Below are 27,832 nucleotides of genomic sequence, written 5' to 3' on the forward strand. Positions count from 1 at the left end.
ATGCTGAGTCTTTTTGTTGTTGCCCTTGGTTACCTCAAAGAATTTCAAGGTAATTTCTATTGTGGGAAAAAAAAAACTTGCACTTCAGACACAGGGCTCACTTCCTAGTTCAAAGCTTCCTACATTTCCCATTTCTATTATATCACTTTTATTATACTATTCCCCTCTCTAGCATTCCTCTTCTCTACATGAAACAATAATTGTACATTACTGGACAGTAGGGTTATATTTCTCAAAACCTACTTTAATAGGGGTTCGTAAGTGATTCAACCTCCCTTATAGCCCACCAACCAAAGATAAGGGAGAAAGATAGCTAATAGGCATGTGGACCTGTTTAAAGTAGTTCTTTGGCTCAATTACAATCTTCATTGTTAGCAGTTCACTCCACTAGCAAAACATCAATCACAAATCAGCAGCTGCAGCTCCATCCACCAGAAACCCCGAGCCTCTGCCAATCGGCACAAGTCCACTGAACCGTCAAGAAGCAGCTGGAACACTGCCAGAAGTTTTTTTGATGCATTTCTTTTTCTTTTCTTTCTCTTTTTTTTTTTTTGTGGGTGCAGCAAACTTTATTGATGGTATTCAAGATAGGGACTCCTCAGGGCCCTCTGTTACTATGAGGATCTGGAATTGAAACTGTGAGGGAGCTGCTCAGTGTTTGGAGCCAAGTTGGAACAGGGACTCCTCAGTAGCTAAGGGCCTCTTGCTCTCATGTCCTTGCTAGGGTGGGTAATCCAGGGCTTCTTATACCTTAGAGGCCATGTGGGCCATGGGGTATATAAGATCAATATAATAAGTTACCTTTTTAGTTGTATACCACATCCTACACTTTTATAATAACTATTTAGTACTAAGGAAAAATTATCAAAGAACTGGTGAGTGGGGAGGCATTTCCTCAGAATCAATGTAAATGTCCAAGGAAAAATGGATCTGTGGTTTAGGGTAGCCCTTTTCAAGGAAGGGACATAGAGGTGGAAGAATTACTAGAGGCTCATGAGATGACATAACAGGTAACAGGAGAGACCCTGTGTCAATAAGAGAGAACGTAAGAACTGAAAGCCAAGTTTGCCTTCTTACTATACACATATGCTAGAAGTGTGTGGTCACACAGACAAGGATATGTATGTGCGCAAAGTATTAAGTACATTTTAGACATATACAACTTTTAATATCTCATCTTATGCTACTGTTTAAAATATAAAAATCAATTTAGCCAAACTCTCTGAACATAACTAAGTTCTTCCAGTAAGGGAATAGGATAAAAATTGACTTGATGATGAACACCTTACTATATTTGATTCTGCACATTAGTTTATGAACATACAGCAGTGAAAGTATATTTTTTGAAACATAGATTTTGCCAATTAGTTCCTAACAAATTGAAAGTATTATTTTATTCATACAGTGAAACATTATTATCAACAAGTAATTATCAGAAACCACCATTCACTCTATGATTTAAGTTGCATTATAAAAATTAAACTCACAATTGGTATTTGCATTGCTATCTGATCACATTCATTTGCTTTGTAAGCATCCAGTGTAAAGAAGGTATTAATGACTTGGATGGCATACTAGCTTCAGAAAAGTTTCTCATCTTATTTTTGTTTGTCTTCATTTATTTTTAATTAATGTCTTATCAGTCCATATCTAATTATTATTTATGCATGATAACTGAATTACCTAACATATTTGAGAAAATTTCTGAACCTTAAATATAAATGAAATATTTACCTTTATTTTCTGTTAGAATCTTTTTTTTTTTTTTTTTTTTTTTTTTGGTTTTTCGAGACAGGGTTTCTCTGTATAGCCCGGGCTGTCCTGGAACTCACTCTGTAGACCAGGCTGGCCTCGAACTCAGAAATCCGCCTGCCTCTGCCTCCCGAGTGCTGGGATTAAAGGCGTGCGCCACCACCGCCCGGCTTCTGTTAGAATCTTTATGGTGAATTTTTTTCTTTATTTTTTATTTAATATGTTATTTATTTACATTTCAGATGTCATGTTCTTTCCCCATTTCCCCTCCCTAGAACCCCCTATAACATCCCTCCTCCTCCTTTTTGCTTTTATACCATTGTAATTACATGTATGTATTAAGGTCAGTTCTAGGTTGAGGAACTAGCAATACAATAGATGCAAATAGTCAAGGAACAAGCAAGACAATAAACACAAATAGTCAAAGAATAAGCAAGGCATTAAAATGAATTGTGTAAACAATCCTGTGATCACTGTTTCTAAGGGCTTATCAGGATGATCAAAATATCTGAGCCTACTTTCCTGTCCTAGCCCCAAATCATCTTCATGTCCGAAGCCTACTTCTTTGTTCTAGCCTCAAATTTAGATTCTTGTCTGAAATTACTTCTTTGTTCTGGCCTAAGATTTAGATTCCTACCTGAAATTATTTCTTTGTTCTAGTCTAATGTCAGATTCCTGCCTGAAGCCTATTTCCTTGTCCTTGGCCAATGTCATATTCCTACCAAGCAGCCCATTTCCTTGTCCTTGGCCCATGTCAGATTCTTGCCAAGCAGTCCCAAAGGCTCTCTGCCTCTCTCCCTTTTTTTATTTCATTCACAAGACTGAGCCTGTCTTAGGTCATTCTGACAAGAATGCCTTCCTTACCCAACATGGAATATGCATTATCAAAAGCAATGTACTTCTGTGTTAGGTTGGTAAGGCTCTGTGCAGAATCTTACCTGTCCTTGGCTTGCTATCTTGTTAATTTAATAACTCTGTCTGGGGGTCCATTTTCAGGTTCAAGCCATGTACTTTGGCTTCCAACATGTTGATGTTGTTAAAGACAAGCTTTAACATGATGGGAAGGAAGAAAAGTATTCCCAGGACCAAAGGGCCTAGCATGATCAAGCTATATATGCCATTCTTGAAGCTTGACCAAAATAGAAATACTGACCTCAGGCCATGGGTAATTTTATTTGCAGTATTTACCACATAAACTCTCAACAGACCAGCATTCTTGAAATTGATAAGCTTACTATGTAATATTAAAACATCCAGAGAGTTGTTAGAATTATGCAAAATACACTGCAAGTGTCTTTAAACTTCTTCCTAATTATAATGACGACCACTGTAAATTTTAGAACTAACATGAATCCAATTATATTTGGCATGACACTTGAGATGGCTCTTTACCCTTAAATTCTGAACCTCCTTCTAATAATTTGAACATGATAAGAGCATCAATCTATTCTTCCAAATGCCTATCTAAATCCTCTTGTATATGCAACATATTATTAACATTTTTTGCTAAATGATTAACAAAAGTAGCTGTCTTAACTTCGTGTGTCCCAGCAATTTCAGAAGCAGTGGTTCTAGCAGTTAATGTAATTAAAACTGTTATACCAGCAATAATTAAGCCCACTAACCTCTTGCTTCTGCTAAAAGCCTGACTCATTTCTTTCAGTACTTGCAAGCTATTTTTAGAATACCTATGTTCTGTGATACTCAGGGCACTAAAACAAAAGCTGGTTGATAGACCTCCATAACTGACATGCTGGATTTCAAAACACAAACACAATTAGAAGGTGTACAATCAATGCAACTTCCATTAAATGCTGTAGAAAAAACAAAAGTATTTTTTAACTTGACAATTAAAAGAGCCTTAACGCATGTGCTGACATCTGTTTGAAATCCAGATTCTGCTCCAACTTTATCTCTTGCTAACATAACATCATATAGAACTGCAGCTAATTTCCATATATGTCTCTGAAAATGTCCAGAACTAGACTTCCAAATGAAGACTGTTATTTCCAATATTGGATTCATTTCTACACCAGTCCAAAATTGAGTCTGAATAACTGGTCACATTTAAGAATAATACAAGAGTCATTATAATTTCTCTTTTTGATTCTCTGTTCCACAAGGTCTAAAAACTTGAGGCAAGGCAGCTTGTCTCATCAGGGGTATATGTCAGCAATGGTGGGTTAGGAACATATGTCCAATACAGCTTCCCAGTCACCATTGTCAGGGTACTCAGCAAGCCCACAGGTCAGCATCATTCTTTGTCCTGGCGTCACCATGTCTCACCCTTCACTCTGGCAGCCATCATGCTCCTTCAGCATCCTGCAGAAAAAACAGTGACATGCCCTCTTCCCCATATATAATACCTGATCAGAATCATCCCATATGCCAGTAAGTGGATCTTTCCCTTTCAACTATCCATAAGTATGCTTAGTTGTAGAATGCCATAGACACTCACCAGAAAGTTCCTTGGCATCCAATTTTTTAAAAAAAGATATAAAAACATGATTTAAATAAATTTGTGGTGTACATGGATATATCTCACTATCTTTTTAAATTTTATTTTATGAAGATATTGTTGTAAAGTTCCATCGGCTCATTCCGAAGTTTCTTGTCCTTGACAATTATAAGGAATCCCTGTAATATGGGTAATGTTATATTGCTGCTAAAAAGTCTCAAATGTTCGACTGCAATAGCCAGATCCATTATCTGTTTTGTTTTGTTTGTTTGTTTGTTTTCCTTTTTTGTTTTTTTATTATTGGGTATTAAAATAGATTCTTTTCTCATGCAATATATTCTGATTACATTTCCCATTCCTCTAATGCTCACAGTTCTTCCTCCACTTACCTCCAGATCCACTCCCTTTCTCTCTAACATTAGAAAAGAAAAGGATTCTAAGAGATAACAAAACATAACAAAATAAAATAAAACAGCATAAAACAAAACCATCACATCAAAGTTGGACAAGGCAAACCAACAAAAGAGTCCTAAAGAAGGTACAAGAGTCAAAGACTCACACAATCACACACTCAGGTGTTCCATGAAAACACTAAACTGAAAGCATATATATATATATATATGTGTGTGTGTGTGTGTGTGTGTGTGTGTGTGTGTGTGTACACACACATTTGGTGCACGTCTGTGCAGTCCCTGTGCTTGCTGCTTCAGTCTTTGTGAGTTCCTATGAGCTTTCCTCAGTTGATTTAAAGGGACTTGTTTGCCTGGTGTCTTTCATCCTTTCTGGCTCTTACAGTCTTTCCTCTTCTTACATGGGGTTCCCTCAGATCTGAGGTAAAGGATTTTATAGAGAAATCCCAGTTAGTGCTGAATATTCCAAGGTCTTTGTCCTTGTGTAATGTCTGGCTGTGGGTCTCTGTATTTGTTCTCATTTGCTGCTAGAAGAAGCTTCTCTGATGATGGCAAGATAAGGCACTGATCTGTAGCAGAATATCATTACAAGTCATTTTGTTACTACTTTTTATTTCAAAGATGAGTAGTATTTGGTTATACCCTATTCTTCTGGGCTATCTAATTTCTAGTTCCTGGTCATAGAAGTTGTGTCAGGTATGGATTCTATCTCATGGAGTGAACCTCATGTCAAACCAGACCTTAGTTGGTTACTCTCACAAGTTCTATGGCACCATTGCTCTAGCATATTTTGCGGGCAGGACAGCATTTTAGCTCGAATGGTTTGTGGCTGTGTTTCTACCCCCCCACACACACACACTCTTATATTTTCTTTTGGTAGCCTGCATAGTACCTTTCTGTACCAATGACACTAGAATTTAGGGGAGAAGGTTCTATGTAGGCACAATTTGACATTTCCATGTTCAATGAGTTGTGTGGGAGTGGTCATCAACAATTTAAAGATGGTTATGATAAATTTTAAGAACTAATATATACATATTAAGAGATGTGAAATTAGAACATGAAGGAGGGGAACAGCTACAATAGTTTAAAATTGTGGCTTTATTGACAGGAGTTGCTTTTTTTTATTCTTCTCTTATATATTACATCCCAAACACTGTTTCCACTCCCTCTTTTCCTCCCAGTTCCCCCTGACCAACCCACCTCCTCTTTTCCCAGATCCATTCCACCATTTCCCTTCAAAAAAGAGCAGGCCTCCCAGGGGTATCAACCAAACATGGCATATCAAGTTACAGTAAGACTAGGCACCTTCTCTCATCTTAATGCTGGAAAAGGACACTCAATAGGAGGAAAATCGTCACAAAAGCAGGCAAGAGTAAGAAACAGCCCCACTCCCATTGTTAGGAGTCCCTCAAGAACATGAAGCTACACATATGTAGAGTGCCTAGATCAGACTCATATAGGCTCCCTGATTGTCAATTCAGTCTCTGTGAGCCCATATGAACCCTGGTTAGTTAATTCTATGGGCAATGGTCTTGTGATATCCTTGACCCCTCTGGATTCTACAGTTCTTCTACTGATTTTTTTTTCTGTTTTTGCCAGACATGTTTGGTTTCATCCTAGGTCTCTAGGCTATCAACCTCTGATTCCTGGCCCTCTAAGTAGTGTATCTAAACAGAGAATTCTCAAATGGCCAAGACATACTTAAAGAAATATACAATCTCCTTAGCCATTGGGGGAATGCAAATCAAAATGACTCTGAGATTCCATCTTAAACCAGTCAGAATGGCTAAGTTAAAAACACAAGTGATACCTCATGCTGGCAAGGATGTGTAACAAGTGGAACACTCCTTCATTGTTGGTCAGTGTGCAAATTGTACAGCAATGTTGGAAATCAATATGAAAGTTTCTCAGAAAATTGGGGATCAACTACCTTCAAGAATCAGCTATACCACTTCTTGGCCTATGCTCAAAGGATGCTCCATCCTACCAAAAGGAAACTTGCTCAACTATGTTCAAAGAAGCCATATTTATAATAGCCAGAAACTGGTTAACAATCTAGATATCCCTCAGCAGAAGAATGGATACAGAAAATGTAGTATATTTACACAGTGGAGTGTTAATCAGCTGTTAAAAATATCATGATATATGCATGTAAATAGAGGAAACTAAAAAAAAAAAATCATCCTGAGTGAGATAACCCAGACCTAGAAAGACAAGCATGGTATGTACTCATAAGCGGATATTAGCTGTAAAGTAAAGGACAACCATTCTACAATCCACAGACTCGGAAAGACTACACAACAAGGAGGGCTCAAGGAGGAGAATGCATGGATATCCCTGTGAAGGAAAAACAGATTTCTACTTCTGGACTGGGTGCAGGTGAGAGTATGAACAGGAGAGATCAGATGGGTACAGGTGGAAAATTCTGAGAGAAACTACTAAAACTGGGGGTCATTTCTGGGGTGAGGTGGAAACCTAGTGCAATGGAAACTCCATGGAGTCTATGAGAGTATCACTAGCAAAGACTCCTAGTAATGGGGACAGGGAGCCTAAACCTGTCATCTTCTGTAACCACACAAGACTTGCAGTGCTGGGACTGGGACACCAACCTAGCCACAAAATCTTCAACTTACAAACTGGCCTGTCGGCAAGATGTGCTGGGGTAATGGTGGTGGGTAACTTGTGGGAGTAGCCAAGCAATGACTGGTTCAACTTGAGACCCATGCCATGAGAGGAATTAAGCTTGCCGTTGTCATCAGGTTTCATTGTTGTGAAAACATCATGACCAAGGTAACTCTCTTTTTTCTTCAATAATTTATTTATTCACTTTACATCCTGATTACACCTCCTCCTTACTCTCCTCCCAGTCCTGCCCTTACAAATCCTTACCCCCGCCACCCCCTCCCCTTCTCTTCAGAGAAGGGGAAGACCCCCTTGGGTACTGCTCTACCTTGGACCATCTAGTCTCAGCAGGACTAGGTACATCCTCTCCCTCTGAGGTACAAGCAGGCAGTCCAGGTAGGGAAAAGGAATCCAATTGTAGGGAACAAAGGAGACAGAGAGTAGCAGCAGGGGCAGAGGTGGGGAATGGTGGAAGGAGATGTCACGGGAAGCTAACCTATCCAATGGAGTAAATGCTAATGTCAGCACAAGATGACTGGCCACTACCGGGTAGGTACCACAGGGTTTGGGATCAGGCTCTACACAACAGTACAACGTCTTCCAGTTAAGAGTTCTTGGCTTGCACCGATTACAGGCTGACTGGACCCATTTATTAGTTTTTAAAAATGCTGTCGTAGACCTGATAGATGTACTGAGAGACTTCAGGGACTCTACACTTCAGCGACAGCGTATAATTGGGGTTTTCTGGCTGGATCCGCAGCTCTGCCAAAATCCAAATGCCATTAGTGAGCTTCAGGGACTGGTACAGCATGTCCTGCCCTTCCACGTTTCTCTTGGCGATAGTGTAAACATTGTTGTTTTGCAACTTGCTGGAAACTGTGTCAGCATTTAAATGATATTCCTTAATCTGAAACTGGAGTTCATTTTCATTAGGAATAACCTTCCACGTTGCAAGGAAGACCTGGTGTTCCATTTTGCCATCTTCTACAAAAAGCACATTGAGTGGGATGAGGCAGCTGAAGTAGAAGACATCAATATTGTTTTTAACAGCCACCTGCAAGTTATTCAGAGGTTCCATCTTCATGACTGGGCCCAAGGTGTTGAGAGGCAGAGAGACATCAATGCTCTGGTTTGGCATCAGTGGAGTATGTATGGCCAAGGGAGTGCTCGGGATGACACTGAAGCTATTCTTATTAAACTGGATGGCAAAGTCTGTCATATGCTACAGAGCTTTGCTGGTGAAGTTTATTTCCATATAGATGTGCCCTTGTCGGTAAGTAAATGTCCCCTAAGTCTCCAAGCCTTTAGCCTTTACCGCAGGCAGCCAGATCGCCTTAGGAGCCACATATCCGCCAGGTGCCATGCCTATCCCAGTGGAAAGCTCAAACAGGTCATTCAGACCACTGCTGACCACAGCAGGAGTAGGTGAAGGAGCAAAGGTTGCAGGCACTGATGACGGGATGAAGGATTGTCCTACCAGGCTATCCAGTCCTCCTCCTAAAAGATCCACTGCTCCCATCTGCATGGAGGACACTTGCGGGACATTCACTGGGGGACCCAGGTCAAGATTTAAAAGATCCCCCAGAAGCTCACCTTGAGAGGGGATGACCTGAGGCTGTTCCAGGTTGGTTGCAGTGGTGGTGCCAACAGGACTATCACCTGCATCAGTGCTCCCATGATGAATTGGCAAGTGTTTGCGATGAATCCCATGACTCCCTTGACAAAAGCATTTGGAAGTTTATGGTACACAGAAGCCAAAGAACCAATGTGGCAAATGAGCTCATCCAGGAGGGTAGGCTCAATGAGGTCTGTCTCTTCAGAGATCAATGGCTTCTCAAACAACACTACTTCTTTGGCTGTCACAGGGTCAGTTGAAAGAAGGCACCAATAAATATAACCCCGATCTCGAAGGTCAAGATTATCAGAATCCTGTGTGGCCAAGCTCAAGACCTGTTGGACCAGCTCCTGTGTTTCTGATGGCTTCTTGAGAAACAGCTTCACGATGGCGGTAAGCAGTGTGAGCTGCACCTAGGTGCTTTCATCATGAAAACCCTCCAGGGAGCTCTCTAGTAATTCATCTGCGTTATCAATTCTTTCAACATATTCTCCTACAATCCAAATCATAGCTGCTCGGGCATCGGGTTCATCCAGGGAGTCCAAGTTCTCACAGAGCGTGGCAATAATACTTTCATACTTGGGGTATTTTCGGAAGATGTCCCTGATGACAACAATTGCCTCTTGGACCACATAATTTACTTTGATCTGGATTAGATCAAGCAGTGTGCTTACACAGCGTTCTGCTGATTGCTCCACTTTGATGGCACACTGTCCAATGGCCCTCACAGCTTTGCGAACAAAGTCCACATCAACTTCAGTGGCATATTCCTTCAGCTCCGCCAGAACCTGAGCAATGTTGGCTTGGGATGCAAGACGAATCATGATGTCTACCTTCTCTAGTTAAACATAGATCGGATCATTGTACTTCACAAAGAAGACCTTGATTTCCTGCTTCAAGATTTCAGGCCTTTTCTGGACAATTAGGTTGATGTTCCTCAGGGCGACATACTGCACTTCTGGTTCCCCAGACAGCAAAGTGACAAGTAGAGGCGCTAACTTCTTTAGCAGCATATTATAGTAGTCTGAGTCCTTGGGTAACAATTCTAGAAACTTCATTAGGACTTTTACTGCTGAAAGCACCACTGCAGAGTTAGCATGGGACCATCTTTTAAAAAAAAGAAATGAAAAAGAAAAAGAAAATTTATACAGTTACAAGGTACTGTGGTTTGAATATGTTTTGTCCTTTCAAACATTTATGAAAATGGATTCTCAATGTGATGATGTTGAAGGATGCTTGGGTCATGAGGATGCACCCTCATGATAGAATTAGTATAGTTTTTTACTATTTAATTACTTCTAAACATTGTAAGTTTTCTTGCTGTGGTACTGGTTTACTACAACAGCAATTGTTATAAAGTTATAGCATAATGTTATAAAGTTAGGCAGTTTCATGGTGTGTGTGTGTGTGTGTGTGTGTGTGTGTATGTGTGTTTCAGTCTATGCACATCTACTTGTGCTTGGTTATCTCCTTTTCTGCAAGGCTTCTGCAACAAACTCTCCCTATCCTCCAAATGAAACAGTCTAGACAGGAAGCTATTGAAGAGAGTCCTTAAAAATTGTGATAGAGATGCTGAAGATGATGGCTTCTTTTGTGTGTGTGTGTGTGTGTATGTGTGTGTGTGTGTGTGTGTGTGTGTGTTCTCTTTAAGGGGATAGCCATTGAGAGTTTGAACATGCTCTAATGAGTACATTGGCAACTCAAATTGGACTTAGTGTATTTTTGGTGGGGATAGGACACAAGGGTGGGAGGTTAGATCTGGGAGGAATGCGAAGCAAGTGAGATCGAGTGTATTGTGTGAATTTCTCAAACAATCAAAAATATTATTTTGTGGGAAAAATAATTTAACATGAAGCCCCTACCAGATGTGGCTACCTGATCTTGAATACCCAGCCTCTGGAGCCATGAACTAAATATTTTTTCTTTAAGAATTACTTAGACTAAAACATTCACTTTTGCAGCAGAAATAGATTAAAATATTAAGTAGCAAACCTCCTACATCGAATATCTTCATTTTTGTGTGCATATCTTCTTACATACATTGATCTGATTTTTTGCTTTATGTTGCACACTGATCACATGCCATTAGTAGTAAGAAGGGTGATCACAGCTTTTACGGCAACTACATACATATTTACTTCATAATAACAGTGGTATTTCCTCCATAAAATTATTGCTTATGACACAAAACTATTATAGGTTCATAGACATTTTCACAATGGATTCTAATGTTTTAAAAAGCCTATTAACTATTATCATAATATATCAATAGTTTGAATTGTTTTAATCAACTTGTTATGAAATAAGTTATTTCTGCATGATTACTAAATAAGTTTGTTATAATCAATGCTTTTATCAAGGTATAGTGCAATGTCACAGAACTTAATTATTAAGGAAAATAAAAACAATTTCAGATCACAGTCTCAAAAACATTAAAGGAACCATAAAATTATTACAGAAGAAATTTTGTGTCTCTTATAAATAAAAGCTTTCCTTTTAAAATCTTTGGAATTTATGGGATGGATAAATGTACAATTCAGACTATTTATTATATTGTTTTAAAATAAATGACATAAAGGATGGTATGATTTCTTTTAATTTTAGTTTTATTTCCAACAACAAAGATTTAAATTTTGAGTATTTCAACCTTCTCCCAGCCGATACCCTGTTCTGAAAGATATCTGTATTCCCCCTGAACACCCATGCTCCGGTGTCATCCCCTTCCCCAAGTCCTGCCTTTCTGTGTTTATAACCCCTATGTGAATCAGTAAAAATTATGATTTAAAAAATAAATAAATTATAAAAAAAGAAAAAAAGAAGTAAAAAAAGATAAAATATGCATTTAGCATATATATATATATATATATATATATATATATATATATATATCACAGTTATATGAGCACTTACACAGTATCAGCATTTTTTAAAAATACATTGTACAATTTTTAACTTTGGTCATATGTGGTACAATAGATTGCTTGTATTTATCCTCCACATATAATAACGTTGTCTTTCCTTTGACCAGCATCTCTTCTAGGACTGCAAGGTTCCAAATGGCTCAGATGTCTCAAGTATTGTTTAGCTTTTGTGGTTCACAAGCTATTTTGGATTCTAGCAGAGTGTACAAGACAGATATTGCCATGAGTTCTACCAGGTTTTAGATTGTTTCCATTAGCCTGATGTTATTTAGTGGTAAGGAATTATAAGCTCCAGCAATGAAATATCCTGAAAATATCATAAGTAATGTGTCTTTTTCTTCACTACATTACTGTAGAAAGAGCTAACAAAATCTTACACTAGCCAAGAAAAATTGGGCCTGTCCATTTCTTGCCCCAGCAATAGAAGTAATCTTGAAAAGTGAAGGTTTGGGGTCTCCTTGATGGATCACTTGGCAGAACACAAATATTAAACCAGTGAGTTCAAATTCTCAAAATACATCATCTCTATTTTCAACATTAAGAATCTATGTCTCTAAGCTTTCCCATGATAGTATATAACAAACCAACTTAACAAAAGTTGGTTTAAGATTTCACTTTCAATTTTATCTAACAGCTTTTCAGTGTCCTTTCAAATGTCAAGAAATACATTTAAATAGGTAAAGGCAGAAAAATGTTTCTTTTACATTTCATGGAATCATGAAACTTCATCCTATAAATGTTTATACCAAAATGCAGGAAATGATTCATTCTCACTTAGCTTTAGAGAAGTTATTGTCCATAAGAACCAACCAATTGATATTTGTATATGGATGTTCGTGTGAACAGGAGAAAACTGCTAAGTAAGACTTTGCCCCAATTGTCTCTAATTCAAATATGTGAAAATATGACTGTAGCTAATTCGGTTCTTTGCACAAGTCCACATAAACATTTTTAACAGTATCACAGCATGCATGAGAAAGGTTTTATACTTGATTACAGAAAAGGGGGAATTTTACTTGAAAATTCAGTACTTTTTGCTATTTATGTTTTCTACAAAAGGCAGACTAATTCTTCCTTGAATCTCAACACCATTTGGTCATAAAATAACAGAATTTGAAGCAACCTAGATTGAATAGACAAGTTGTATACTGTAGTCATATTCTCAGGCTTGACTAAATTTAGAAATACAAAATGTTTCACAATCTTGTTACAAAAAAACTGATATGCATTCATTAAGTCAATATATTTTAAGTATAGAATATATCATTTAGTAGATTTTAATGTAAAATTGCCAGTTTAAGAAACTTATTACAAATTAGGATAAGTCAATATCAATATGATGAGCAAATGCAGAATAATATTTTTAGCTTTCTCTCAATCCCAACAAAGCAGAACAGCTTTATTATTGCCATAAATCTCCACCATTACTTTAGGTACAATTCTCCTGTGAAGTTGCATGTTCATTGTCCCTTTTCTAAAATGGTTAAGCATTAGTTTCATGTAGATGAAAATATGAATATAAAACAGGCAAAGAGCCAAGATGAGCTAAAAAATAAAGTGAATTCATTAAAAGCTTTATAGAGAAGGGCCTGTTTCACACATACATTACTGTAGACAGAAAGCATGTTATCAGTAAACATAGTGCCATTATGATTGAAATTTTTCTAATTCTTTTGTGAGATCAGAGTAGAATTTATTGTCATTACTGTCAGATTATAATTTACAATTATTTCTATATAGTTATTTTTCAACATGAACTTTAAAACTCATTTAATTCAATCCCAAAGAGAGCCATATTCAAATTATAAGAGGAGATCAACCAAAATTCAAAGTATTGACTTGTTATTTCTAGTATAGAGTACTACTACATAAAGATGTACATATAGACATATTACATGAAGTCTGAGAGAAATTGAGGAATAACATAAATGCAAAGATATATCATTTAAATTGATCACAAGAATAGATATTATCTGTCCAATCTATTTTGATTGTAAATTTTCCATTACATTCGTGTGTCCAAACACTTCATTCACATGTTGGAAGTCTGTGGAACCTATAGGATGTGGTACTTAACTGGAGTAAATGGGCACTGATGGGGAATGTTGAATTTTATAGCTTGACCTCAGTTCCTGCTTTCTCTGTACTTCCTGACTACTGATATATTGTGATTCTGGTTTTCCAAATATTCTGCCATGCTCTCTACTTCCTGACTACTGATACATTGTGATTCTGGTCTTCCAAATATTCTGCCATGCCTTCACCTTCATGATAGAATGTTTTTCCTTGAACTGAAAAATGTAATAAAAATCTTTTCTCTCATAAATTTCCTTTTGTTATGTATCTCGTTATAGCAATAAGAAATATAACTAATATACTATCCAAAACTATCAATAAATTTAATGTAGTCATAACTAAAAGCCCAGTGAATTTCTTCAGAAAAACAAAAATAAAATAATCCCAAGAATAAAAATAGAGCAACAAACGACTTACAATAGTAAAAGCAATTTTGAGAAAGAAAGATAAAGTTGCTGGTATCACACTTTCTGATTTCAAACTGTAATATAAGACAAAATAATAAAATATGATTATAGTGCACAAAAGAGACACAGACTAATGGATGGAATAAAAAACTCAGAAATAAACCCATTAATTTATGCTCAACAGATCTTTGAAAAATGTGTTAAAATATAAAATGACTAAAAGATAGTTTCATATTGTAAGTCACGGGGAAATGCAAAAACAAATAAAATAGAACATTTTTTATATAATTTTCAAAAAGTTACAAAAATCAATTAAAGGCTTTAATATATAAGACCTTGAAGAAATAAGGTAATATAGAAATTGGTATTAACAATGATTTATTGGGTATAACACTAAAAGCACAGGTAATAAAAGCAAAAATAGATAAGCTAAATTATATCAAATCAAAAAGAATTTTTCACAGAATAGCAAGGAAACAAGAAGGTAAAAGAGAATAAAGTATTTTAAAATTATATATTCAGCAAGTTGTTAGTATTCAAAATATATAAGGAAGTTTTAAAACTCAGTAACAAAAAGAACAAAACAAGATGTCCAAATCTGTTAAATAGGGATGAAAAACCTGAATAGACATTGTTCCTAAGCAGACATACAAATGATAAAGGCATATAAAGAGGAACTCTACAAAATGCAAATGAAGCCATAATAAGATACTCACTCACATCTGTTGAAATGACTATGATTAAAAGATGAAAGATTATTACTGACAATGTATAATAAATAAATATTCAGTATTGGTGATGTTGCAAATTAATACAACAATTATGGGGGAAAATGTGGTTCTTAAAAACTCAGTACTAGAAATACTATTACATCCAGCAAGTGTTATTCTGGGCAGGTACTGCAAAGAAAAGCTGTTACCTCAATGTGGTAACTGAACTTCCATGTTCATTGCATGATAATTCATAGTAGTCAAGATATGAAAACAGTCTAAGCATGTCAATGGGTGAACAGTTTAAGAAATCGTATGTGTACACAGTGATACCTTATTCTGTCTTTAACAATCTTACTACCCATAACAGTGGCTGAATCTAGAGGACTTCAAATTAGCTGAAATTAACCAGACAGAAAAGTAATTCAAGTGGGCTTCCTCTTTAAGAATCAAGAGTCCCTTCACAATACCTGAGATTCCAGTTTGTCCCAAGAGACAAGGGACACTGAGGAAGACATCATCATTGATTCCATAGGGATCCTTAATCATGGTGGAAATGGGATGTGCCTGCTCAAGGTTCATTATGCTTTCCTCCAAATCTGTCACAGAGAGGTAAATGGCACAGGATGTATAACATTTCAGTTGATTATATCATAGGCACTGTCAATCACCTGCTTATGAACCTCCTTCCACTACTCCTTGTCTGTATCAGTGCTCAGTTTTAGGATCAGATTCTTCAGGGAGCTGCTGGCAACATTAATGCTACCCACCTAATCACAATCAAGTCTCTATGCTCCCTTAGGACCCATCCATGACAGCCTAGTGGTTGAATTTCCCAAGCCTTTCTCCCACCAGATAATGTAACCAAGCTGAATCCAGAATTAAACCACTTCTATTAACTCAGTTTGTTTTTTTTTTTTTTTTTGGAAAGCCAAATTCTTTACCAAGCCATGTAGGTCAACATATCCACTGGGCTTGAAAAAATCAGCAGCTTGCAGTTTCTAGTGTACTTTATAACATTGGGAATTATGAACTTGATGATGATACCATTTTGCTGACCAAATTGAGTCAGTTCTCTCCTTCTTACTGATAGCCCCTGCTGTGATATGATCAGCTTGGAGTTTGCAGTCACACTATAGTCTCTGACAGAGATATTTTTTGGTATTCTAATGAAAAGGCTGACATGTTGGAGATTGATCATCTCTCCCTTCAGTTTGTCTTCCATCATATCAACGAGGTCAAGCTCATCTGTCAAACCCTTCATTAAGATGCCAATGATGCAAGCCATGCCAACAGCATTTACCTCAGCAACTGTAAATCTAATTCAGGAGAAACTATAAATTTATTCTTCCTTAAGAAGATTCACAGTGAACTGCTTCATGATGGCTGCCATCTTGGACTTTGAAATTTTGGGGACTGCTAGTGTACAGTGGGCAGAGTCTGGTATACAGTGGCATAGTCTAAGATTGGCAACCAGTGGCTCCAGCATCTGGTGTAGCTATTTTAGTACCTAACAAAATAGACTTCAAACCAAAACTAATCAAAAGAGATGAGGAAGAACATGACATACTCATCAAAGGAAAATGCAACAAGATGATATTGCAATTTTTAACATCTATGTTCCAAACACAATTACACCTAAGTTTGTAAAGGAAACACTACAACAGTTTAAATCACATATTGACCGACACACATTGATAGTGAGAGTCATCAATACCCCATAAACACCAGTGGGCAATCATCCAGACAAAAACTAAAGAGAAATACTAGACCTAACATACCATGTAAACAAAGTGGACCTAACAGATATTTACAGAACATTTCACCCAAACACACAAAAACACAAACTTTCTTTTCTGTACATCATGGAACTTTCTACAAAATAGAGCACATACCTTATGCAAAACAAGTTTCAACAGGTAAAAGAAAATTGAAATAAACCCCTACATCCTATCAGATTATCATGGATTAAAGATGAATACCAATAACAACAGAAATAGGAGACCTTACAAACTCATGGAAACTGAACATTTTCTACCAGATGAAACACAGGTCAAGACATAAATAAAGAATGAAATTAAAGACTATCTAGGATTCAATGAAACGATTTCACAGCATACCCAAACTTAAGGGACACAATGAAAGTGGCACTAACAGGAGTATGTGACTATATGAAAAAAAAAAAAACAAATGGAGAAATCTCATGCTTGCAACTGAACAGCATACCTAGAACAAGAAGAATTAAGCAAACACAAAAGAAATACATGGCAAGAAATAATAAGAGAGGGCTAAAATAAGAAAAAGGAAACAAGAAGAACAATACAAAGAATTAATTAAACAAAGAATGAGTTCTTTGAGAAAATCAACAAGACAGATATACCCTCATCCAAATGAACTAAAAGACCAAGAGCCAAATGAACAAAGTCAGGAACCAAACGGAAGACATAACAACAGACATGGAGGAAATCCAAAGAACCATTAAAGACATACTTTAAAAATATGTACTCCATAAAATTGGAAAAATCTAAAAAAAATGGACAATTTTCTAGATAAGTACTACTCAACAAAGTTAAATCAAGATCGGATAAAGAAAATAATTAGATCTATAATCCCTAGTGAAATATAAGTAGTCATTAAAAGTCTACCAACCAAAAATAGTCCAGAGTTAGGATTTATTTTGTGTGTAAAATTCTACCACATTTCCAAAAAGGAGTTAATGGCAACACTCTAAAATTGTTTCACAAAATAAAAACACAAGAAACATTGCTCAATTTATTTTATGAGGCCACACTTACTCTGATACTCAAATCACATAATGACCTAACAAAGAAAGATAATTACATGAGTCCCAGTTACTCTGATAATCAAATCACAGAATGACCTAAAAAAGAATGAACATAACAGAACAATTTCACTTATGAACATAGCTGCAAAAAATAGTCAATACAATTCTAACAAACCAAATCCAAAATCACATCAAAAACACCATTCACAATGATAATTCCAAGTATTCAGGGGTGGTTCAATATACAAAAATCCATTAACATAATCCACCAAATAAACAACCTGAACGAAAAAAAATCACATAATCATCTTATTAGATGCTGAAAAAGCCTTTGACAAAATTCAGTGCCCCTTCATATTAAACATTCTGAAGAGATCAGGGATACAAGGCATATACCTAAACATAATAAAGGCAATATATTGCAAGCCGATAGCCAACCTAAAATTAAATGGGGAGAAACTCATAGCAATTCCACTAAAATTGGGAACAAGACAAAGATGTCCACTCTCTCCATATCTATTCAATATATTGCTTGAAGTATTAGCTAGAGCAGTAAGAAGATTAAAGGGTTACAAATTGGAAGGAAGAAATCAAAGTATCAATAGTTGCAGGTGATATAATACTATACATAAAAGATCCTAAAAATTTCACCAGCTGATAAAACTCCTACAGCTGATAAACACTTTTAACAAAGTGGTTGGATACAAGAGCAATTCAAAAATATCAGTAGCCTTCCTATATATAAATGACAAATGAGCTGATAAAGATACCAGGGAAACAAACCTTTCTCGATAGCCCCAAATATCTTGGGATAACTCTAACCAAGTTAAGTGAAAGATTTGTATGATAAAGTGTGTGTGTGTGTGGGGGGGAGGAACCCAGTAGAATATACTAGAGACCTGGGAGGTAAGAGACTCTCAGGACTCAAAGGGAGGGACCTTGGATGAAGTGCTCTACAGTGGGGAGGGGTAACTTGTAGAGTCCACCTCCAGTGGAGGGATGTAGCCTCCGGTTCTGCTGCTCCGGTCCGCAGGTCAGGGCCTAGCAAGAGAGAGAGAGTGGGGACGGAGACGCGAAGAATGGAGACAAGACAGGGAGTCTGATCAAGTCTCATCAAGTCTCTCTATTGGAAGGAAATTCTGGGTGTTTATACCCTTTACCACATCCCTTGCCCTCATGGACAAGCACAGCTGAAGGCACTACGTCATGTGCCTTGCAGCGTGGATATCACGTGCACCTAGCTAGCAGTGAGGAGACCACGTGCACCTTGCAGCTGGCCGCACTAAACAGCAAAACAAGATATGTGAGAAAAACAAGATGTTTGTCAGAGTGTGCTCAGTTGTCGAGGGCTGTTGAAAACAAGTCTTTTGTCAGGGTATATGGCCTGAGATGGCTGCAAAGATGATAGCCGCTTTCGGCTAGGAGTCGGCTCCCAACAGAGGGACAGGGCATGAATTGGAGGGATAGGATTGCCATCCCATAGTCAAAAGCTCTGACACAGAATTGTGCCTGTTTGAAGGAATTGCAGGGACAAAAATGGAGAAGAACCGGAGGAAAAGAAGGTCCACAGACAGGCCCAAATTGGGATCCAGTTCAAGGGGAGACCCGGGGCCCTGGCACTGTTACTGATGCTGTGGTGTGCTTGTAGACAGAAGCCTAGCATGGCTGCCCTCTGAGAGGTACAACGAGCAGCTGAAAGAGTCAGATGCAGATACTTATACTCAACCAATGGACAGAAAGAAGCTGGTGACCCCTGTGGTTGAATTAGGAAAAAGCTGGAAGAAGCTGAGGAGGAGGGCAGGCCCATGGGAAGACCAGCAGTCTCAACTGACCTGGACCCCTCACATCTCTCAGACACTGAACTACCAACCAGACAGCATACACGAGGTGATATGAGGCCTCTGACATATACTGCCTGGTCTGGCCTCAGTGAGAGAAAACACATCTATCCCCAGAGAGACTTGAGGGCTCAAGGAGTGGGGAGTTCTGTTGAGATGGGAGTGGGGGTATAGGGACATCTTCATGGAGATGGTTGGGTGCAAGGAGAAGAGGTATGGGATGGGGAGTGGTCTGGTTGCGGGAGGCAGACCGGGAGGGGAATGAAGTCTGGACTGTAAAAAAGGATTAAAGAATAAAAATAAATAAAATTTAAAAATAACATTAAGTCTTTGATGAAACAAATTGAGGAAGATATCAGAAGGTGGAAAGATCTCCCATGCTCTTGGATCAGTAGGATCAATATAGTAAAAAATGCTATTCTACCAAAAGCAATACATAGATTCAATGCAAACCCCTTCAAAATTCTAACAGAAATCTTTAAAGATCTTGAAAAGACAATTCTAAACTTCATATGGAAAAACAAAAGCCAGGATAGTTAAAACAATGTTAACCGTAAAAGAACTGCTAAAGTAGCACCATCCTTGATTTCAAGTTGTGCTACAGAGATATAGTAATAGTGATAAAAATAAACACATGTTATCAGCATAAAAATAGACACATTAATCACTGGAATTGAATTTAAAGCCAAGATGTAGATCCTCATAACTATGGACACTTGATTTTTGATAAAGAAACCAGAAATAAACACTGGAAAATAGATAGCATCTTCAACAAATGGTGCTGGCCAAACTAAACGTCAACATGTAGAAGAATGCAAACATTCATATCTATCACCGTGCACAAAAGTCAAGTTGAAGTAGATCAAAGACCTCAACATAAAACTAGATACACTGAACTTAATAGAAGAGGAAGTAGCAAATAGCCTTGAACACATTGGCACAGGAAATGACTTTCTGAAGTGATCACTGATAATGCAGACACTAAGATCTATAAGATATTATAATAGGACCTCATGAAACTAAAAAGCTGTAAAGATAAGGACATGATAAATCAGACATAGTGGCTGCCCTCAGAATGGTAAAGTATTTACTAACTCCACATCTAACAGAGGACTAATATGCAAAAAAGAAACTAGTTAACAACCCACCAAGTCCAATTAAAAATGAGGTACAGATCTAAACAGATAATTCTCAATATAGGAATTTCAAATGGCAGAGAAATGCTTAAAGAAATGTTCAACATCATTAGCCACCAGGGAAATGCAAATCAAATTGACCCTAAGATTCCATCTTATACCTGTCAGAATGGCAAAGACCAAAAATTCAACTGACAGCTCATGCTGGAGAACATGTAGAGCAAGGGAACAGTCCTCCATTGCTGTTGGGAATGCAAACTATTACAGCTGTAGGGGGTAGACTAGTCTGGTGCTGTTTGTATTTAAATGCTAAATTCTGTACCCCAAGATCTGGTTGCTCCCAGATGAGCTGATCCTCATATATAACAGACTTCTTTGTGTAAACATTGCTCTCCAATTTACAACTATTTGGTTAAATAAAACTGGCAACAGTTAATTACTTCTAGGGAGTGGATAGAGAGAGGTAGAGTTTCAGTTACAAGGCTGAGAGTTGTAGGTAGGGTTCACGAAGAGAAGAATAGAGGGGAGAGAGGAGAAGGAACATGGAGTAGGTCCACTAGTTTGGGTGGACCAGCAGCTCAAGCCAGAGTGAAATGTTTCCCCAGGATGCCAGCCTGCTGGAACAGAAAAAAACCCAGAGAATTTTAAATGGCAAATATTTGGGGAGCACATCTGGGGTAGTAGCCAGACTAGTGTTAGAGATTTACATTAGGGGTAACCCCCCAGTAATTGTACACAGTCTAATAACTAAATATTACAGTTTGAGTCTCATTCATTTTAAGCTGAACAGGGATGTGTTTAATTTAATTATTCTACATAAAGCTATGTTGAAAATCACTCAGGATGATGTTTTCTAGTTCCATCCATTTGCCTGCAAACTAAGAAAACTGGCTCCCCAAAGTTAGTTATCCTCTGATCACTACTCATAGCACACACACACACACACACACACACACACACACACACACAGAGAGAGAGAGAGAGAGAGAGAGAGAGAGAGAGAGAGAGAGAGAAACTTATTGAACTCAGATCATTAGGCTTGGTGGGGAGCACATTTATCCACTGTTCAGTGTCACAGGTCATCTTTGTTCTTCTCATGATAGAACACGTTTATTTTTCTAGTTATTTAAAGATCACAAAATAAATGGCTGTGATGGCGAATCTTGGATGTCAACTTGACTACATCTAAAAGCAACTAACACTCAAGAAGCTGACCATACCTTTGACTGGGATTTTCTTGACTGACTCATTTGAGGTTCCCACACAACATTAAACTGGACCACACCTTCTGATGTCAGCCCACATGAACAGATATGGGGGAAAAAGTTGTTGCTATTTTCCTGCTTGCCCTCACTCTCATCAGCAGTTTCATCTGTCTTGTTGCTGAGGCATTGAAGAATCTACTTCTTCAAGATTCCAGAGTAGACTGAAAGATAAAGTAGACGTTCTGCCTTGTGGACTAAACAACACCTGGATCCTTCGCCTTACTTTGAGAGACAACCATTTTTCGAGTAGCCAGACCAGAGCTTATAAGCCACTTTAGTAAACTCACCCTTCAATATAGGTTTATTCTATCAGTTCTAATTCAGTGCAGTTGTTGTTGCTGTTTTTAAAATGAGTGTATAACCAAAGGGAATTATGTGTGAGCCATAGGAAGTGAATCAAGAAGCTTTGCTCAAAAAAAAGTAAAGTGTGGAATCAATTTGAATAGATCAAAGAGATCCAACTGGTTTCTAAAGCCAATCTGATTATAAATTGATGATATCAGTACAAGAAATTTGCTAAGCAGATAGCTTTAAAATAAGTGTGTTAAAGTTGGTTACAATTTTAACATTCAAAATGAAAACTGATATGTTTATCTGCACAGCAGCTATTTTTTTAAAAAAATTATTGGCTATTTTATTTATTTACATTTCAAATGTTATTCCCCTTCCTGGTTTCCCCTCCAAACCCCACTCCTCCCCCTGCGTCTATGAGGGTGCTCCCCGACCCACCCACTAGCTCCTACCTCCCCACTCTAGCATTCCTCTACACTGGTGCCTTAAGCCTTCACAAGACCAAGGACTTCTCCTAATGATGCCAGATAAGACCATCCTCTGCTTCATATGTAGCTGGACAAATGGGTCCCTCCATGTGTACTCTTTGGTTGGTGGTTTAGTCCCTGGGAGCTCTGGATGTCCAGTTGGTTGATATTGTTGTTGTTCCTATGGGGTTGCAAACTCCTTCAGCTCTTTCAGTCCTTCCCCTAACTCCTCCTTTGGGGTCCCTGTGCTCAGTCCTGTGGTTGGCTGCAAGCATCTGCATCTGTATTGGTAAGGCTCTGGCAGAGCCTCTCAGAAGACATCCATATCAGGCTCCTGTCAGCAAGCACTTCTTAGCATCAGCAATAGTGACTGTGTTTGGTGGCTGCATATAGGATGGATCCCCAGGTGAGGTAGTCTCTGGATGGCCTTTCCTTCAGTCTGTGTTCCACTCTTTGTCCCTGTATTTCCTTTAGATAAGAGCAATTCTAGGTTAATATTTTTGAGACAGATATGTGGCCCCCATCCCACAACCAGAAACCCGGTCTAACCTCTGGATATGGTCTCTATATGTTCTCTCTCCCCTTTGTTGGGTATTTCAGCTAATGTCATCCCCTTTGAGTCCTGGAAACCTTTTGCTTTCCTGGCCTCTGGGACATTCTGTTGACTACCCACGTTCCCCATCCCCTATTGCTACACACCTATGTTCAATTTCCTGACCCTCTGTACATCTCCCTGTCTCTTCCCACACGTGATACTGGCCCTCCTTTTTTTCCCTCTACCCTTCCTTTCCTCTTCCCAAGTCCCTCCCACCCTCTACTCCCCTCAATTATTTTCTTCCCTTTCTATGTAGAACTGAAGCATCTACTCCTTGGTCTTCTTTCTTCTTGAGCTTCATATGGTCTGTAAGTTATATCATGGGTATTCCAAGCTTTTTTCCTAATATCTACTTTTCAGAGAGTACATGCAATGTGTGTTCTTCTGTGACTGGGTTACCTCACTTAGGATGATATTTTCTAATTTCATCCATTTGTCTGAGAATTTTATGAAGTCATTGATTTAGTGGCTGAGTAATACTCTATAGTATAAATGTACCACATTTTCTGTATCCATTCCTCTGTTGAGGGACATCTGGGTTGTTTCCAGCTTCTGGCTATTATAAATAAGGCTGCTATGAACATAGTGGAGCATGTGTCCTTGTTACATGTTGGAGCATCTTTTGGGTATATTCCCAGGAGTGGTATAGCTGAGAGTTCCCAGGAGTGGTATAGCTGAGGCCTCAGGTAGAACTATTTCTAAGTTTCTGAAGAACCTCCCGACTGATTTCCACAATGGTTGTATCAGTTTACAATCCCACCAACAATGGAGGAGTGTTCCTCTTTTTCCATATCCTTGCCAGCATCTGCTGTCATCCGAGGTTTTGATCTTAGCCATTCTGACTGCTTTGAGGTGGAATCTCAGGGTTGTTTTGATTTGCACTTCCCTGATGACTAAGGATGTTAAACATTTCATTAGGTGCTTCTCCACTATTTGAGATTCCTCAGTTGAGAATTCTTTGTTTAGCTCTGTACCGCATTTTTAATAAGGTTATTTGGTTGTCTGGTGTGGTGAAAATTTAAAAAAGGCCGCCACAGCGGCGCAAGCCCGACGCCGTGGCGGGTCCCCACATCAGGGAGGGAGATCCTACGGTTCCAGCAGCCTGAGTGCCTTGGCGGCGGCAGGCCCCAGTAACACGAGGAAGTCCTTGGTTCCAAAAAGGTTTATTGACATGACGGATAATAGATGGATCTAGGTGTATCCCCCAAAAACTCAGGGCCGTCCCGAGTTATATAGGGAGGGAGAAAGGGGGAGGATTAGGGGAGGATCTGGGGGAGGAATGTTTAATTTGCTCTGCCCTCTGGCCTTCATTAGTATGTAAATCTCTAAGGCCTGAGGCCTATCGCCTGGGTGACTCTATGGAGATCTGTGACTGTTTTTCAGGATCTTAGGTGATGGGAGGGACCGAACTCCTGCCGGTTCTCATGAGGAATTCCACAGAGAATCTCGGGGTTCTAAGTACCTGCTCAACCATGACCCAGGATACCCTTATGCAGTCCCACAGTCTGGATTCTCACTTCTTGAATTCTATGTATCTATTGGATATTAGCCCTCTATCAGATGTAGGATTGGTAAAGATCTTTTCCCAATCCGTAGGTTGCTCTTTTGTCCTATTGACAGTGTCCTTTGCCTTATAGAAGCTTTTCAATTATATGAGGTCCCATTTGTCCATAGTTGATCTTAGAGCCTGAGCCATGGTGTTTTCTTCAGGAAGTTTTCCTCTGTGCTGATGTTTTTTTAAGGAGATCATATATTTGCTAAAGAAAGTAAAAGCTAAAAGAGAAATGTCAATGTTAAGCATTAAGAACAATATACTTAAGACCATACTTTTGTATGAATATTGGAAAGAAACACTTAACCCACTTGAGATATGGTAAAGGAGTAGTACCAAGGATCTGAACACATGAGATATGTGTACTAGATCTTAAAGAAGAGTTAGAGTCAGTCAGGTCACTCAACATAAAGGATAGGAAAGGAGTAGTTGGACAGATTCTTGGCAGAGTTCAAAAATAACAGAAATTGTATGGAATTATGCTTGGGTCAGTGTTACTGGAGTAAAAAGTGGAAGAATGAATAGACAGACAAGCAGAGTCTAGATAATGAAACCTTGAAGGCCCCACTATGAAGCTTAGTGTATTCACATTACAATTTTCTGAGACATAATGTGCCAAGATGCAAAACAAACATAGTGCATCTTTGACAATTTGAACTTCATGGTGTATATAATTTAAGACAATTTATATATTAAAATAAGCACATATTATTCAGGCTTCAAAACTCACAGTGGACAATTTTAAAGCATAAGGCTTCAAAGGAGTTTCAAACTTCTAGTCCTTATGACCATCCTGAATATTTTATTTTTAGAGGATTTTTGTGAAGAAGTTTTGCTTTCTTGTGTTAGAGGCCAAGAACAATGTTATAGAGACACAGCTTTAGAGTATGGGTAGCCACTGATGCAGTTAAAGTAGCATAATAAGGTAATGTTTGCATTTTGTATTTAAGCTATATAAAAAGTGGATTTTTGTAGGAGGACAAAGTGAGGCAAGACAATCAGTTAAGAAGCTATTATAGCAAAGGTAAGGGTTAATCCTGGGGTGAGATGTATGGAGGAAAGGGAATCGAGAGAATGGTTTGGTAGATAACATTGGCAAAATTAAATAATTAACTAGGAGAAATGAAAAAGGACAAATTTGGAAAATGCTTCCAAGTCTTTATTGGATACTTGGCAAGATAAAATATGTGGGCTGAGGTAGTGGATTTTTAAAAAAAGATATAATCACTTCAAGTTTGACATGTATGTGAGACAACTCATAAGATAATTAGGTCAACACTTTGTCTGACATAAATGTTTTATAGACAGAGGCTGGACCCCTTAACTTTTTCTGAGGCAGCTAGAATCTGCAGTTTATCAGGGTGACGCCTGCGTGTACATAGCTTAATCCCCCAACTTTAAAGTGCTGTATATCTACGTCTGGTTCACATATGTGTCACATCATGAAATTAGGGAAACATTAGTCTCGGTGATAGTGTCAACTAGGTCATTATCTACATACATAGTACATACATATAGGTCATTATAGTAGGCCATTATACATACATAGGTCAGTACAAGCTTTTTTTAAAAAAATGAAGTTAGTGAAGGAAATATGGTTTCATCTTTCTGTATATAGGACCTACTCAATACAGTGATTCTGCTCACTAGCTTCCACAGGAGGTAAAAAGAAACAAAGACTTTGATCCAGTAGATAAAACTAATTGTCTAACATATGGTGTTAACTGGAAATACTGAATTTACAGTCAACTTTGTGTGTTGACAAAGAAAAATACCAGTGTGTGCAGTTTGCATTTACTTCTTCACATGTGTCAATCACCCTTTTTCTTACCTGCCATTGTCCCCAATAGAGCAGAAAGCAAATAGCCAAGGTCAAAGAAAGATAAACCACAGAAAGATAGATACTTGCAATGTCTTCACTGGTGAGGTTTGAGGTAGTTTTCCTTTAACACTGCAAAAGAATCCTTTACCATCTCTATTACACATTCTTAAATAAAAATAACTTTCAGAAGTCAAATATCAAGCAAAGACAAAGATATCAAGAGTAGAGGTATAAGTTTATGAAGACAATTTTAAAATATGTTGAATATGATTTTGTATTTTACATAAATATTGACAGCTAGCAACCTTGCACTCCACCGTAATGCCCTCATCTCCACAACCTGGATAACAGTAGGTGTCTAATGAAAATTATTTATAAATATAAGTGTATAGGACAAAATACTTAAATCACGCTAGACAGTAAAAGCAAATATACGCAAAGAGTCTTTGCAAGTCTGTTTGCCCACATGTAACGGTATTCTTAGAGCTTGGCTTTGAAAATCTAAATCACCTTACTGGCAAGCATGCATTGTTGAGTTCTTGGAATAATTCAGAGCAAAAGGTTCAAGGTGTATTTAATCTTATTATTTCCTTTAGGTGCTATGTGGTCAGGCCTGGAAAAAGTTCTTATTGTTACCTATATGATATCATCATACCAGTGTGTATTATTTTTATACAGGTTTTAGTTAATGGCGTGATCCTGTATTAAAAGTATTATGTAATGAAGATTCCAATTTTCGTGTTTCCTTAAATTCAGGCCTGCCTTATACTGCCACCTCCTGGAAATGCTTGGTCTTGAAAAATGTCTGATTTATTTAGGCTACCTTATTGTCCTATAGCTGCCAGAAATGAATGTCTAAATGTGATTTCTACCTTTACAAATGCACCTTATTTTAGAATCATCATGAGTAATTATTATGCAATAAGCATGTAGATTTTCTAGTGTGTCTTGTGACTTCAGTCTTGGGCAATGCAGTTAAAGAGATGTTACAAAAGAACATAGCTAATACTTTGTGTATTAGCAATTTTGTCTTATAACAGGCTTGAGTAAAATAAGCACAATTTTATATATTATCAAACCTAACATACCAGACGAATTCCATGGATC

At 37.9% G+C, this 27,832-nt stretch overlaps 2 pseudogenes; both read right to left on the bottom strand.

The window, feature by feature from the left end:
* Positions 1-7,856: 7,856 nt before the first annotated feature.
* On the bottom strand, positions 7,857-15,260 carry LOC114628302 (annotated as a pseudogene).
* A 71-nt stretch (positions 15,261-15,331) lies between these two features.
* On the bottom strand, positions 15,332-26,741 carry LOC114628398 (annotated as a pseudogene).
* Positions 26,742-27,832: the final 1,091 nt, after the last annotated feature.

Source organism: Grammomys surdaster, unplaced genomic scaffold (genome assembly GCF_004785775.1).
Source record: "Grammomys surdaster isolate TR1022 unplaced genomic scaffold, NIH_TR_1.0 61, whole genome shotgun sequence".
Taxonomy (NCBI): domain Eukaryota; kingdom Metazoa; phylum Chordata; class Mammalia; order Rodentia; family Muridae; genus Grammomys; species Grammomys surdaster.